Source organism: Podarcis tiliguerta (assembly GCF_965153285.1).
Source record: "Podarcis tiliguerta genome assembly, chromosome: 14".
Lineage (NCBI taxonomy): Eukaryota > Metazoa > Chordata > Lepidosauria > Squamata > Lacertidae > Podarcis > Podarcis tiliguerta.
In genome coordinates, this window is record NC_139547.1 from 47363266 (window position 1) to 47376891 (window position 13626).

The following is a 13626-nucleotide window of genomic DNA, read 5'->3' on the forward strand; positions in this document are numbered from 1 at the left end:
TATAAGGACTTTCTAATCTTTAGTAAATATTGACAATGATTTTTGTCTAATTAGACACGTCAACGCCATCTCAGCCAAGTCCAATAATTTTAACAACCAGTCCTCTATCGTAGATAATGATGTGCCTTTCCATATAAAAGTCTCGCCTCTGTGATCATGTGTTGAAATACAGTCGTACCTTGGTTTTTGAACAGCTTCTCGAACGTTTTGGCTTCTGAACGCCACAAACCTGGAAGTGAGTGATCCCGTTTTCAAACGATTTTTGGAAGCTGAACATCCGACGGGGCTTCCGATTGGCTGCAGGGGCTTTCTGCAGCCAATCAGAAGCCGCGCTTGGGTTTCCAAACATTTTGGAAGTCAAACGGACTTCCGGAACGGATTCCGTTTGACTTCCGAGGTACGTCCCAGGTTAAATACCTACCATCTCCAATTAAAAGCAACCCCCTCCTGAACCAGGTAGAGAAGAGACGGTTCTCCACCTGAATGCATATAAAATTGCTTAGCTAACTTATTATCAAAGAATACATATAAACCAGCCTAAGAGATTTATGGAATAATTGGTATTTTGTGTTTCGTAACGACGAGTTCAATGCTAATGTCCAACCTTATGCTGCTTTCGACCTGCTGTAACATTTTGAACACTTCTTTAGGGCCTTCATATTTGATTTATTTTGTGTATTCACACATAAATGCTAGGGGAAAAACCCCCACAAATTTAAAAATAAGCCAAGGACGTTCCTCCCACTTTGAACGACAACATACAATGTTGAGCACAACATCTTTAATGAACAGGCAGCAGCACGGCTTTCAAACAGGACTGGAGAACGGAGTTTCGGAAATAGAAAGCCCTAGAAAGAGAGCTTGGCCAAGCCAGCACATCGCTTGCCTTTTCCAATCAGCCTCCACATTCCACATTGCAAGAGACAAAGTCGGAAGGAATCAGCAGCACCAAGAAAGCCACGCAGGAGAGATTCCCTGAGCAAGTGAGCAGAGATGTAATCTGACACATCAACGCAGATTTTTTCCTGGACTTGGTGGGGTGCCAGGCCATCGGAGCGGGGTGGCATTTGAGGGTCTAAAGCAGGCATGTCCAAAGTCTGTTTTGTGGGGCCTAATCCAGCCCGCCAGTTGGTTTAATCCAGCTATCCAGCTCCTGTGGCAGTTTATTTCCTGGGCTAAAATCCTAAAAAAACCTCAACAACTTCAACCCTATAAAAAGGTTAACAACTTCGTTTGGCCCTCACAGCCCTTCACTTCATCAAATCTGGCCCTCTTTGAAAAAAGTTTGGACACCACTGTTCTAAAGCATGGATAGGCAAACTAAGGCTCAGGGGCCGGATCCAGCCCAATCGCCTTCTAAATCCGGCCCGCAGACGGTCTGGAAATCAGCGTGTTTTTACATAAGTAGAATGTGCCCTTCTATTTAAAATGCATCTCTGGGTTATTTGTGGGGCCTGCCTGGTGTTTTTACATGAGCAGAATGTGTGCTTTCATTTAAAATGCATCTCTGGGTTATTTGTGGGGCATAGGAATTTGTTCATTTCGCCTCAAAATATAGTCCGGCCCCCCACAAGGTCTGACGGACAGTGGACTGGCCCCCTGCTCAAAAAGTTTGCTGACCCCTGGTCTAAAGCATCTCATCTTGGAATCCCTCTTTCCCAAACGTTTAAAGGAAGGGAGAAGCGGGCTAGGGCAGATTAAGACAGCTACATTTTTCCCCCAAGCACATCTATTCTGCAAGAATCAGGCAAACTTAGAAATACACGGAGGCATCTGATACACAGGACCCATGTAGGTTGTCCCAAGTGTCGCAAAGTCATCACGACTGGGCAATCACAAGGCCAACAGCACAAATATTTTATCAGAACCCTTCTAAAAACTTTAAAGACAATAGCAATGGGGTGAGAAGTGCTAGAAACCACATCAGTTGACCCTTTGCAGAAATGAGGCGGCAAAATCCCCAGCACTTAATTTTTCCACAGGGGGAAAAAATCCCCATTTCACAGAGTTCGTGAACGGGTACCGGCTGCAAACAAATATTCACCAACTGTTTACTAAATGCAAGTAAAGCAAACATGCTAGATGAGATACGCTCTAGGGTAGGCGTGACTCCCCCCATTTCCTTCTGAGCAAATTTACAGTGGGGAAAAGCAAAAGCGTGCAAAACAAGGAATTTTCCTCCTTCCTACAAAAGGCTAGTTTCTACACACACCTCTCCAGGCAAGGGAGAGAGACCTTATCGAAATTCAAGGACACATTCCAAGAAAAGTTTCACTGAAAAATTCAGCCCTGTGAAGTTTATCACCGGATGTCCCTGAGACCCAAAAACCTGGAAGAAGACACATTAGGCAAGGTGTCTATAGGAACTGCACCCAATTACAGCGACTTACAGTAAGAAAAGCCTCTTTGGACTGTTGTTGTCAGGTAATCTTCAGTTTGCCTCCCAGAAACAATCTCCGGGATTAATTAGCATCAGAAGACAAACACACACTCGCCCCTAGCTTTGATTTAATTCTCTCCAGTTGGAGTTCAGCCCTGGCTCACAATAAAACCAGGAGAGTTTTTGCTCTATCCCAGAGAGACTTGTTTTTAAAGGGTTGGTGGGGTTTTTTTAATATCCTCATTCTGCAGTGGTTCAGAGCTTCTCTCCCTCTCATATAACACTCAAACTCAAGGTCACCCAGTGGGGTCAACAGGCAGATGTTTCCAAAGTGAAGAAGCTGCACCACTGCATAGCTTGTGGGACTCCCTGCCACGGGATATGGCGATGACCATTGGTTTGGGTGGCTTTAAGCAGGTGTGTCTGGGGAAGGGCCGCAGCTCAGGGGCAGGAAATGAAAGCGGTCTCAAGTTTGAATCCCCAGAATATCCCCCGCCTGCAATCCTGGTCAGCTGCTGCCAGCCAGTGATGGACCAATGTGCCTGGCTCAGCGTCAAGGCAGCTTCCCACAGCACAGGCACTGATTAGCCTAGATGGCTAAGCGTATGGGTAGGCAAACTAAGGCCCAGGGGCCGGATCCAGCCCAATCGCCTTCTAAATCTGGCCCGCGGATGGAGCGGGAATCAGCGTGTTTTTACATGAGTAGAATGTGTCCTTTTATTTAAAATGCATCTCTGGGTTATTTGTGGGGCCTGCCTGGTGTTTTTACATGAGTTCATTCCCCCCCCCCAAAAAAAAATCTAGTCCGGCCCCCACAAGGTCTGAGGGACAGTGGATCAGCCCCCTGCTGAAAAAGTTTGCTGACCCCTGGCTAAGCGGAACCTCCAACGCCAGAGGCATTCTACCTCTCAACAGAATTTTCCAGGAAGCATTTGGTTGGCCACTGTGGGAAACGGAATTATGGGCTGGAGACACCTGTTGCCCCAATTTCAGCAGGTAACCCTGCTGCATCCCTGCCTCAATAGCAACTGAACCACACACTCAACCCCCAAGGCAAGGGTGGGATGCCAGGAATTTATCCATCTGGGCAGAACAAGAGAGCAACCTCGAGAAAGCTCTTCTGGGTCTGGGCACTTGGGCCTCACACATTCTTTAAACTGGTTTTTGCTCTCCCAAGGCACTGCCAATTCTTCCTCAGCACACAGCCTGGGGATTTCTGAATGAGACGGGGTGCCTGAGAACATCTGGATGTTGCTTCCAAACCTGATCAGAGAAGCAGCAACAGAGAGATGTGGAGGGAGGGGAATTCTTGTGCATTTCAGCTTAGGACAGGCGACGCCTCTTTCTCAAGTCCCTCCGCTGCCTTCCTAAACCCCATGAGCCGCTCCAGCGGTGTTGTGGTTAGAGCAGTGGTTCTCAAAAGGCGTGGCGCACCACACTGGTGTGGCAGAAGAGGATAGCAATGTGGCCAGAAGATTTAGGGGACAATCCAAGAATCATTTAAACATTTCAGTGCAGTGCAGTGTAGTATAGAGTCACAGATTTGGACGGGACCCTAAGAATCATCTAGTCCAGGCACCCCCAAACTCGACCCTCCAGCTGTTTTGGGACTACACCTCCCATCATCCCTGACCACTGGTCCTGTATGCTAGGGAAGATGGGAGTTGTAAGTCCCAAAACAGCTGGAGGGCCGAATTTGGGGATACCTGACCTAGTCCAACCCCCTGCAATGCGAGAATACGCAGCTGTCCCATCCGGGGATCAAACCTGCAACCTTGGCATTACCAGCCCCACACTCTAACCAAATGAGCCACAGTTTCAAAACATTTCTTTTAATTTGCGGAACATGGCTAGATATTCCAGAGCACTGGCTCTTCTACAACAGCAATTGTCAACGCTGACAAATATGAAAGAACAGAAAAGATAAAGGCTTCTTGGTGTCGATGAGGAGATGAGAGTTTGTTTGCCTCCAATTAGACCTGGTAGGAATGAGATCACCCGGCAAAATCCAGCCCACGCCTCTCGCTGAGTTTGTACACAAACTTAAGGCACATAGGCAAGCAGCTCATTTATAATTATATCTTGGGAATGACTCATGTTCTTACGTAGCTGCATTGTTTTATATCTTCTGCATGTCCTATGATCATGTTATAAAGTAGTCCTGTCCTACATTATAAATCAAGCGCTGCTAGGTGCCTGTTCCTTTTTGTTCTCCAATGTGTTCCTTACCAATACAGTCGTACCTTGGAAGTCGAACATAATCCGTTACGGAAGTCCGCTCAACTTCCAAAATGTTCAGAAACCAAATTGCGGGTTCAAATTGGCTGCAGTAAGCTCCTGCAGCCAATGGGAAGCCATGGAAGCCTCGAATGATGTTTGGCTTTCAAAAATCGTTTGGAAACCAGAACACTCACTTCTGGGTTTCGATTGTTCTGGAGCCAAGGCGGTCGAGATCCAAGGGATGATTGTATAAGATTCGGTGTAGCGTGAGCAATTTTTTTTCCTGAAAGCGTAGCCCAGAAAAAATAGTTTGAGAGCCACTGGGTTAAAGAGTCAGGCTGGGACCTGGAAAATATCAGGGTTCAGATCTCTACTCCATCATCCATCAACTTATGCTACCTCCACCCCCCAGGGCTGTTGAGAGGATGACATAAGGGAAGAGATCCCTCTGCGTCACCTTGAGCAACTTGGAGAAAAGGCAGAATACAAATGCAATCAGCAAACACATCTCTACATTCAGAGCTTCAAAACTTGGTCTTCTTGCAACCCTTATTACCCCTGCCTGGGACTTCTATTTAAGCACCTCTAAGATCAAACCTGGGACGCGGGTGGCACTGTAGGTAAAAGCCTCAGCGCCTAGGACTTGCCGATCAAAAGGTCGGCGGTTCGAATCCCCGCGGCGGGTTGCGCTCCCATCGCTCGGTCCCAGCGCCTGCCAACCTAGCAATTTGAAAGCACCCCCGGGTGCAAGTAGATAAATAGGGACCGCTTACTAGTGGGAAGGTAAACGCCGTTCTGTGTGCTGCGCTGGCTCGCCAGATGCAGCTTGACACGCTGGCCACGTGACCCGGAAGTGTCTGCAGACAGCGCTGGCTCCTGGCCTCTAGAGTGAGATGAGCGCACAACCCTAGAGTCTGTCAAGACTGGCCTGTATGGGCAGGGGTACCTTAAGATCAAACCTCTCCATTCGGAAGGAAATCAGCCCTGAGTGCTCCCTGGAAGGACAGATCGTGAAGCTGAGGCTCCAAGACTTTGGCCACCTCATGAGAAGAGAAGACTCCCTGGAAAAGACCCTGATGTTGGGAAAGATGGAGGGCACAAGGAGAAGGGGGCGACAGAGGACGAGATGGTTGGACAGTGTTTTCAAAGGTACGAACATGAGTTTGACCAAACTGCGGGAGGCAGTGGAAGACAGGAGTGCCTGGCGTGCTCTGGTCCTTGGCATCACGGAGAGTCGGAAACGACTAAACAACAACAACTCTGCTCACCAACCCAAAGATTCTGTTCTTTCCAAAGGACCCACCCAATTCTCCCCTGCTGCCTCTTCAGCCTGTGCCCCAAACCCAATATTTGCCCTTCGGTTTTTCCCTGCTCCCCAGATTCAAAATTGTCCTAGAAACAGACATCACCATTTCCGGAAGAACGCGCACATAAGATTGCATGATGAGCATGCCTTCCCAACAGCGTTGAGGTCCACACTGGGAAAGCCGCAACCCTCCCAAAATTAATATTTCCTGCAACATGTGAGCAACATACAGGCACTCTCTGTGCAGCCCACCAGGATCTGGGGAGCCTCCCCCCCCCTCCCCAGGAGATCAGCCAGTAACTGGGGAAAGGTCACTGGTCTTCCACAGCTGAGCAACACCAGCACAGAAAGCTTGGCGGCATCGGGATTGTCAGAAGGGCAAAGTTAAAGCTTCTACTCTTACTGATCTCAACGCAGTTGGCATGGGGGTTGGCGTTAGCGTATGGGGAGGGCACGTTCGTGTTTCTGTCTGTGCAGAGAGTATGTTTGTGTGTGTGTGTGTGTTCAGGAGTGAACAGGGCAAGGGGACCGTAGACCCCAGCCACACACACTGCTGTGTGGCCCCCCAGACTGCTTCCATGCGGCCCTTGAAGCAAAAAGGTTGACTGATCCACGTCTGCAGACGCCCCTTCCTGGTTGCATCCACACTGAACGTCTTAAAGTACATAAGAGCCGTGTGGATCAGGCCCACGGCCCATCTGGACCAGCATCCAGAGGCCAAACAGCTGGTTAATATTCTGCAGCCTTTTAAATCTGTGAGAAGCAGAGGTTATTGTTTTGTTGCTTTCGTTTTTAACTACAGTGGTACCTTGGGTTAAGTACTTAATTCGTTTCGGAGGTCCGTTCTTAACCTGAAGCACCACTTTAGCTAATGGGGCCTCCTGCTGCCGCCGCACCGCCGGAGCACGATTTCTGTTCTCAACCTAAAGCAAAGTTCTTAACCCGAGGTACTATTTCTGGGTTAGTGGAGTCTGTAACCTGAAGCGTCTGAACCTGAAGTGTATGTAACCCGAGGTACCACTGTATTTACAGCGGTACCTCTACTTACGTCCCCCTCTTGTTACGTATCCTTTGGGATATGCATGCGGCAAACCTGGAAGTATATTTCTGGGGTTTGCCACATGTGCATGTGCATGCGCAGTACAGTGGTACGCGCATGTCGCAATTCGCCGCTTCTGCGCATGATGTCATTTTGAGCGTCTGTGCATGCGCGGGCGGTGAAACCCAGAAGTAACCCTTTCCGGTACTTCCAGGTCGCCACGGGACGCAACCTGAAAACAGTCAAACTGAAGCAAATGCAACACGAGGTACGACTGTAGTGCACTATCGCGCGGCGCATATGCGCAGGAATGCTCTATCGCACTGCATGCTGAACAGGCATCTCCGGTTGCGGAAACCTCAGGAACTGACCGAAGCTCCAGAACAGATCCTGTCCGCAACCAGAGGTACTACTGTACTTGTATTTTATCCTGTGAACGACCCGGAGATCTTGTGCCAAAGGGCGGTATATAAATCTAATGAATAAAAAATAGTACCGTATTTTTTGCTCTATAAGACTCACCTTTTCCCTCCTGAAAAGTAAGGGGAAATGTGTGTGCGTCTTATGGAGCGAATGCAGGCTGCTCACTTTCACAGAAGCCAGAACAGCAAGAGGGATTGCTGCTTTCACTGCGCTGCGATCCCTCTCGCTGTTCTGGCTTCTGAGATTCATAGTATTTTTTTTTCTTGTTTTCCTCCTCCAAAAACTAGGTGCGTCTTGTGGTCTGGTGCGTCTTATAGAGCGAAAAATACGGTAAATAAATAAAATTCAAATGCAAGAGCAACTCTCCCCTCCTGTGGTTTCCAGCAACTGGTATTCAAAAGCATCGCTGCCTCTGACTTTGGAGCTCAGAGCATAGCCGTCCTGGCCAGCAGCCCTCGACAGCCCTCTGAATTGGTCCAATTCTCTTTAAAGCCATTCAAGTTGGAGGCCATCTATGCCTCAAGTGGGAGGGAGTTCCACAGTTTTAACGACGCACTGTTGCGTGAAGAAGGGCTCTCTTTTATCTGCCCCAAATCGTCCAATATTCAGATGTGCTTTGTATGCCCCCGGAGTTCTGGTGTTAGGAGAGAGAGAAAAAAACTTTCATCTCCCCGCCTCCTCCGTTTATGAACTTCTATCATGTCACCTCACATACCCAGGATTAAATTTATGCGCAGAGAGGCCCCCAGAGCCTCCAAATTAAGAAGAGCTCATTGTCCTCCATCACTGGGCCATCTGCCTGCTCTCCTCGCCACACAGATGTTTATGCCGGAGAAGCAGCCCCCTCCCCGTGGGACCAGTCAGGGGGCCTATCCAAATTAAATAAGCTTTGCCTCCCTTGCCAAAGTTCAAAACAGAAAGAGAGAAAAATGCAGGAGGATTCGGAGACCTACAGAAAAGTAAGGTTTGCCTGCCACCTTTTAAAAAATAAAACAGTTTGATTCTTGTGCATTTAACAGGTGAAACTTTTCTTGGGTTGGAGATTTTGCTATCGCTTTGCCTTCTAAATTCTTACATCCAAGGCTATGTTAGAAGAATAGAGACCTTAAACAAGAGAAATCTTTTGGCATTATTATTATTATTATTATTTGAATTTATATAGCATGATCACGTGTCCAGAGGAGGGCAACCAAAATGGTCAAAGGCCTGGAAACGATGCCTTATGAGGAACGGCTAAGGGAGCTGGGCATGTTTAGCCTGGAGAAGAGGAGGTTAAGGGGTGATAGGATAGCCATGTTCAAATATATAAAAGGATATCACATAGAGGAGGGAGAAAGGTTGTTTTCTGCTGCTCCAGAGAAGCGGACACGGAGCAATGGATCCAAACTACAAGAAAGAAAATTCCACCTAAACATTAGGAAGAACTTCCTGACAGTAAGAGCTGTTTGACAGTGGAATTTGCTGCCAAGGAGTGTGGTGGAGTCTCCTTCTTTGGAGGTCTTTAAGCAGAGGCTTGACAACCATATGTCAGGAGTGCTCTGATGGTGTTTCCTGCTTGGCAGGGGGTTGGACTCGATGGCCCTTGTGGTCTCTTCCAACTCTATGATTCTATAATTCTATAATCAGAGAGGGACTTATCACGGACTTATTCTTCCCTTGCAAGAAATGGTCAAGCCACACAGCTTATCAGTGGTCAGACTAGGACTGGAGGGACTTGGGTTCGAATCCTCACGCAGCTGCGAAGATCGTTGGGTGACTATGGGCCAGCCACTCTCTAGATTACCCTACCTTGCAGGGGGTTGCTGTGAGCATAGATGAAGGGAGAAGAGAACTGGCCATGCCCTCATGAGCCCTGTGGAGGAAGGGCAAGATAAAAAATTCCCAGCACATTTTGCATTTCCCAACCCAGGTGCAAAATCATTTCAGGAATATGCTCAGTTTCTTCCTCATGCAAGAAGGGAGAAATCTTATCATTACATCCCTAAATCAGGAAATTTAGGGGGGAATTGGGGGATGGGGAAAGAGGAGATAAGAGAGGAAATTTCCCAAGGAAAATGCAGCACTCAGTGTTAACCTGAAACGGATAATATCCCCCTGCCTTTCTCTGCTCTGAAATCCTCTGCAAATACAGCGGGGAAGAACACAGAAGTAGACACAAAGGTAGAAGAGATTGCGAGATATTTACCTAGAGAGCATAAGCACATTGATGTGCCTGGGATACCAGCTTGACGCAGTTAAGCTAAATTCTACCCCCGGCTCCTAACTCAGGCACTGAAACAGTCAAGCAGAGCCAGCCAGCAGGCTCATCAAGCCTGCACAACAAAGAAGACCAAAAGAAGATAAAGACAGACTGTAAATCAAGGATTGAGGGACGAAAGCCTCCCCTTGGAAACAGACAGAGCTGGAGATCTGAAGCAGAAGAACCGTGAGGTTTGATCTCTTTGTTGCCCAGTTGGGAGTTCAGGGAAGTAAACGAACCACTGCCCTAGCTCAGTGGCGCTAGACTAGAGCATGGGTAGGCAAACTAAGGCCCGGGGGCTGGATCCGGCCCGCGGACGGTCCGGGAATCAGCGTGTTTTTACATGAGTAGAATGTGTGCTTTTATTTAAAATGCATCTCTGGGTTATTTGTGGGACATAGGAATTCGTTCTTCTTTTTTCTTTTCCAAAATATAGTCCAGCCCCCCACAAGGTCTGAGAGACAGTGGACCGGCCCTCTGCTGAAAAAGTTTGCTGACCCCTGCGCTACAGCAACTTCCAGAGATCCTGGGTTCAATTCACAACACCCTTCCGGCCCCACCTAAGTTCATTCAAGTTCATCCAAGTAATATCGGGATTTGAAGACTGAAAAAATAATGGTTTCTAGAAGACAGAATGCTTGGATTTTAAGGAATGAATATTATATGTAGCTGCAGGAAAGAGAGCCAGAAATCCTTTTATTCTTTCTAAATTTCTTTAGTTTTTTCTCCCCCTTTCTCCCGCTGTTCTCCGTCTTTCTCAGGTCAATTCTTATCTTTTCTGACCTAGTTTCTCTCTCTCTTTTTTAGACTAAGTAGCTGTTTTCTCTTTATTACAAAAAGATACTTTGTAATGGGCATGTATTTTTGTGAATAAGTATCAATAAATAAGTTTTTAAAAGATAATAAAGAAAGAACTGCCTAAAACGCCTGCAGGAGCTGCTGCCAGCCAGTGCGGGCAACGCCGGCTTGATACAGAGAGAGCCAGGGGTGGTGTTGCTGCGGTGAAAGTGCTGGACTAGGGCCCGGAAGACCCGGGTTCAAATCTCCACTCGGACGTCAAACTCGCCAGGTGACCTTAGGGGCCGGTCACTCACTCTCAGCCTAACCTACCTCACAGAGTTGTTGTGAGGATAAAATGATCAGGGGGAAAAGTGCCTAGTTCCGCCTTCCGCCCCCAGAAGGAAATGTACTAAATAAATAAATAAATGAGATTAGGCGGTTTCCTGCGCAACTAGGTAATAAAACCCACCAGAAACGGACACCCGGCCTAGATATGGCTTTCTGGAATACGGCGAAAGGAAAGGAAGACAGCAAAAAAATACTGCAGGATTCACTTATACCAAATGAACCGTAAAGAGGTACAGTGGTACCTCAGGTTAAGTACTTAAATCGTTTCGGAGGTCCGTACTTAACCTGAAACTGTTCTTAACCTGAAGCACCACTTTAGCTAATGGGGCCTCCCGCTGCGGCCGTGCCACTGGAGCACGATTTCTGTTCTCATCCTGAAGCAAGGTTCTTAACCTGAAGCACTATTTCTGGGTTAGCGGAGTCTGTAACCTGAAGCGTATGTAACCTGAAGCGTATGTAACCCAATGTACCACTGTATTGCCAAACTTAAGGCGATCAAATGCCTTGACAGCATGTAAAACTAGAACGGTCATTGGTTCTGAACTAAGTTGGACCCAATAAAGAATATTGAGAAGTCCCCCAATAGGGAGCACAGCAGACCTCTGTCTTATAAAACCAACTTGGCCTTTATCTATGTCGTTTTGGTGCAATTACTGATAGCCTATAAGCTAGCAGGCCTGGGAATAATTTAGCATTTTTTAAAGAGATGGGCCTGTATGACCCCTGCTTGTTCCCAATATTTGCAAGTGAGCATGCAGATATTTACGCCACAAGGGAGCAGGTGGGCAAGAACCCCAGGCAAAACCGCTGGGAGATCCATGATCCCCAGATGATCTAATTATTATTATATATTTATTTAATTCACCACCCTGACAGGAAGTCAAGGCAGCTTGCAGATAAAACTGAGAACAGCATTTTCCTCTCCCCGGCCCTTAAGCCGGGGGAAGTGAACACTTGGCCCTCCAGGGGTTGTTGGACTACAACTCCCATCAGCCTCTGCCAGCACGGCTAGAGATCAGGGCTGGTGATGGGGATGAGAGGCCCAACATCTGGAGGGAGGTGGAGTCCCCCATCCCTGCAATCAGAAGCAATTGGTACTTCTTATTTATTTGGGGGTTTTAAAAATCCACTTTAATGTAACAAAAATCCAATGGTTTTACTAATAATAATAATAATAATAATAATAATAATAATAATGAAACATTCTGTAAAATTTCCTTTAAAAGGAAGTACAACTCATGTGTCACATACAAAGCTGAGCGGTGTGGAAAATTAAAAGTCGAAATTCCGGGAAAGCTAGGGTAGCAGAGTACAGTTTCTTCACACTTCCTGCGCATTTAGCACTGAAACCAGGGCTACACAGTTCAAAATGTGAACTTCCAAGATGCAATGGATGTCTTACTGAAAGAGTCGAAGGAGGAATTAGGATGCTTGGGGGGGGGGAGAGAGAAAGTCATTTAAATAGGAGGAAAGATTCCGCTTTAAAAACCCACAAGACACACACACACAAAGGGCTTTTCAGCAGACTTACGGCAAAAAGAACCTTAATTCTTTTTGGAAGTTTGGCTTCCCAGAACTGCAAAGAACTATGAACTATCGTTGCAAGAGTTTTATTGCTTCCATCCGCCAGAGACAGATGTATAAGGAAGATGTTAAAGGGTTTGTGTGTGTTACTGCAGGTGCCCAAGGGAAAGGGAGGGGCGAAACCCCACAGCATCTCAATGGGGGGGGGGAGAGAGCAAATCCACCCCCCAGTTTCTCCCTGGACCAAAATCAGAGGGCAGGGCAAATGGTGGTGAAAAGGAAGGGAGCCTTTTACAAAGCATTAAGCATCATTTAGGTCTGCAAAGTAAAAAGGGGGGAGGGAGGGGAAGGGGGGAGAGAGAGGCAGAAATAAGATTTTGTTTTTAATCCTCTCTCATCCCAGACCAATCTTTAGAGACTAGGAGAGATGGGGTGGTGGGGTGCAGTGGTAGGGAGGGGGTACTTTGCATGAAATGCAACCCAGCAGTGCGGCGAACAACTCCTGCCAAGTCTACAAACACATACACACACACATAAACCATCCTCTCATATACGAACTCAACATCACACTCCCGGAGCTCTGCTGAAGCGAAGGATGCTGGTATTTGCAGCTTGAAGTAAATAAATAGCATTTAAAGGAAAAAGAAGCAGATCCATTCTTTGGCCAACTCCTCCCATTCGAAGGAGAAGGAGGAGGAGGAAGAAGAGGCACCCTAATCTTTGCCGGGGGTGAGCGTGGGAGGAAAGGAAATTGTGCTCACACAGGAGCACACACAAAACAATTGCAAGGTGCCATCCAGAGTCTTTGTTGGGTGTTCCCGAATTGCACCAAAGGGGAGACCCCTCTGGAAATTCCTTCCACGCCAAGGAGAGCAAAATTTCCTCCACAAAAGTGTCTCATCCATTCTTTCTTCTTTAACCTGACTCTTCTTTTCACAATAACACGCACCCAAAAAAAACCCCCAAACACTGATATCCATCCTGGTCCTTACTTTTGGGAACTGTTTGCACTTCAAAGGGAGAAGCTCCATTGTCTTACAAGAGCACCTTATCCAGATGCAAATGAGATTATTTGGGGGGGGGAGAGGTATAAAGGGGGGTGCAGCTGTTTCCATTCAAACATTTTTCTCTCTCTCTCTCTCTCCCCGCTCCCAGAGAGGGATGGCGCAAACGAACACACACCACTCTTAAGTTAGCTAGCAACCAGCCTGCCCCAAACACTCCCTTTCAAAAAGGGGGGTAGCTAAACCGGGTACCCACTCCCCATTTACAAAGGATGGCTCGTTGCCCTGGCCCCTCACCCCAATATTGCTACTTCCCCAGGCGGAAATCTCTCTCCCCTCCCCCAAAAGTGGGTCACAAATACA

General features: G+C 47.4%; 2 protein-coding genes across 6 annotated transcripts in view; one reads left to right on the top strand and one right to left on the bottom strand.

The window, feature by feature from the left end:
• Positions 1–13626, top strand: part of LOC310664458 (uncharacterized protein) — a 541032-nt gene that overhangs the window by 394982 nt on the left and 132424 nt on the right. The gene's annotated exons all lie outside the window — the stretch shown is intronic.
• Positions 1–13626, bottom strand: part of LLGL1 (LLGL scribble cell polarity complex component 1) — an 84368-nt gene that overhangs the window by 69715 nt on the left and 1027 nt on the right. Inside the window, exon 1 of one of the 5 annotated variants that reach the window (XM_083413363.1) lies at positions 9554–9647. The exons of the other annotated variants lie outside the window; for them this stretch is intronic. The gene's annotated coding sequence lies outside the window, so the exon portion shown is untranslated. Of the gene's footprint in view, positions 1–9553; positions 9648–13626 lie in introns of those variants that run through there. 5 annotated transcript variants of the gene reach the window in all.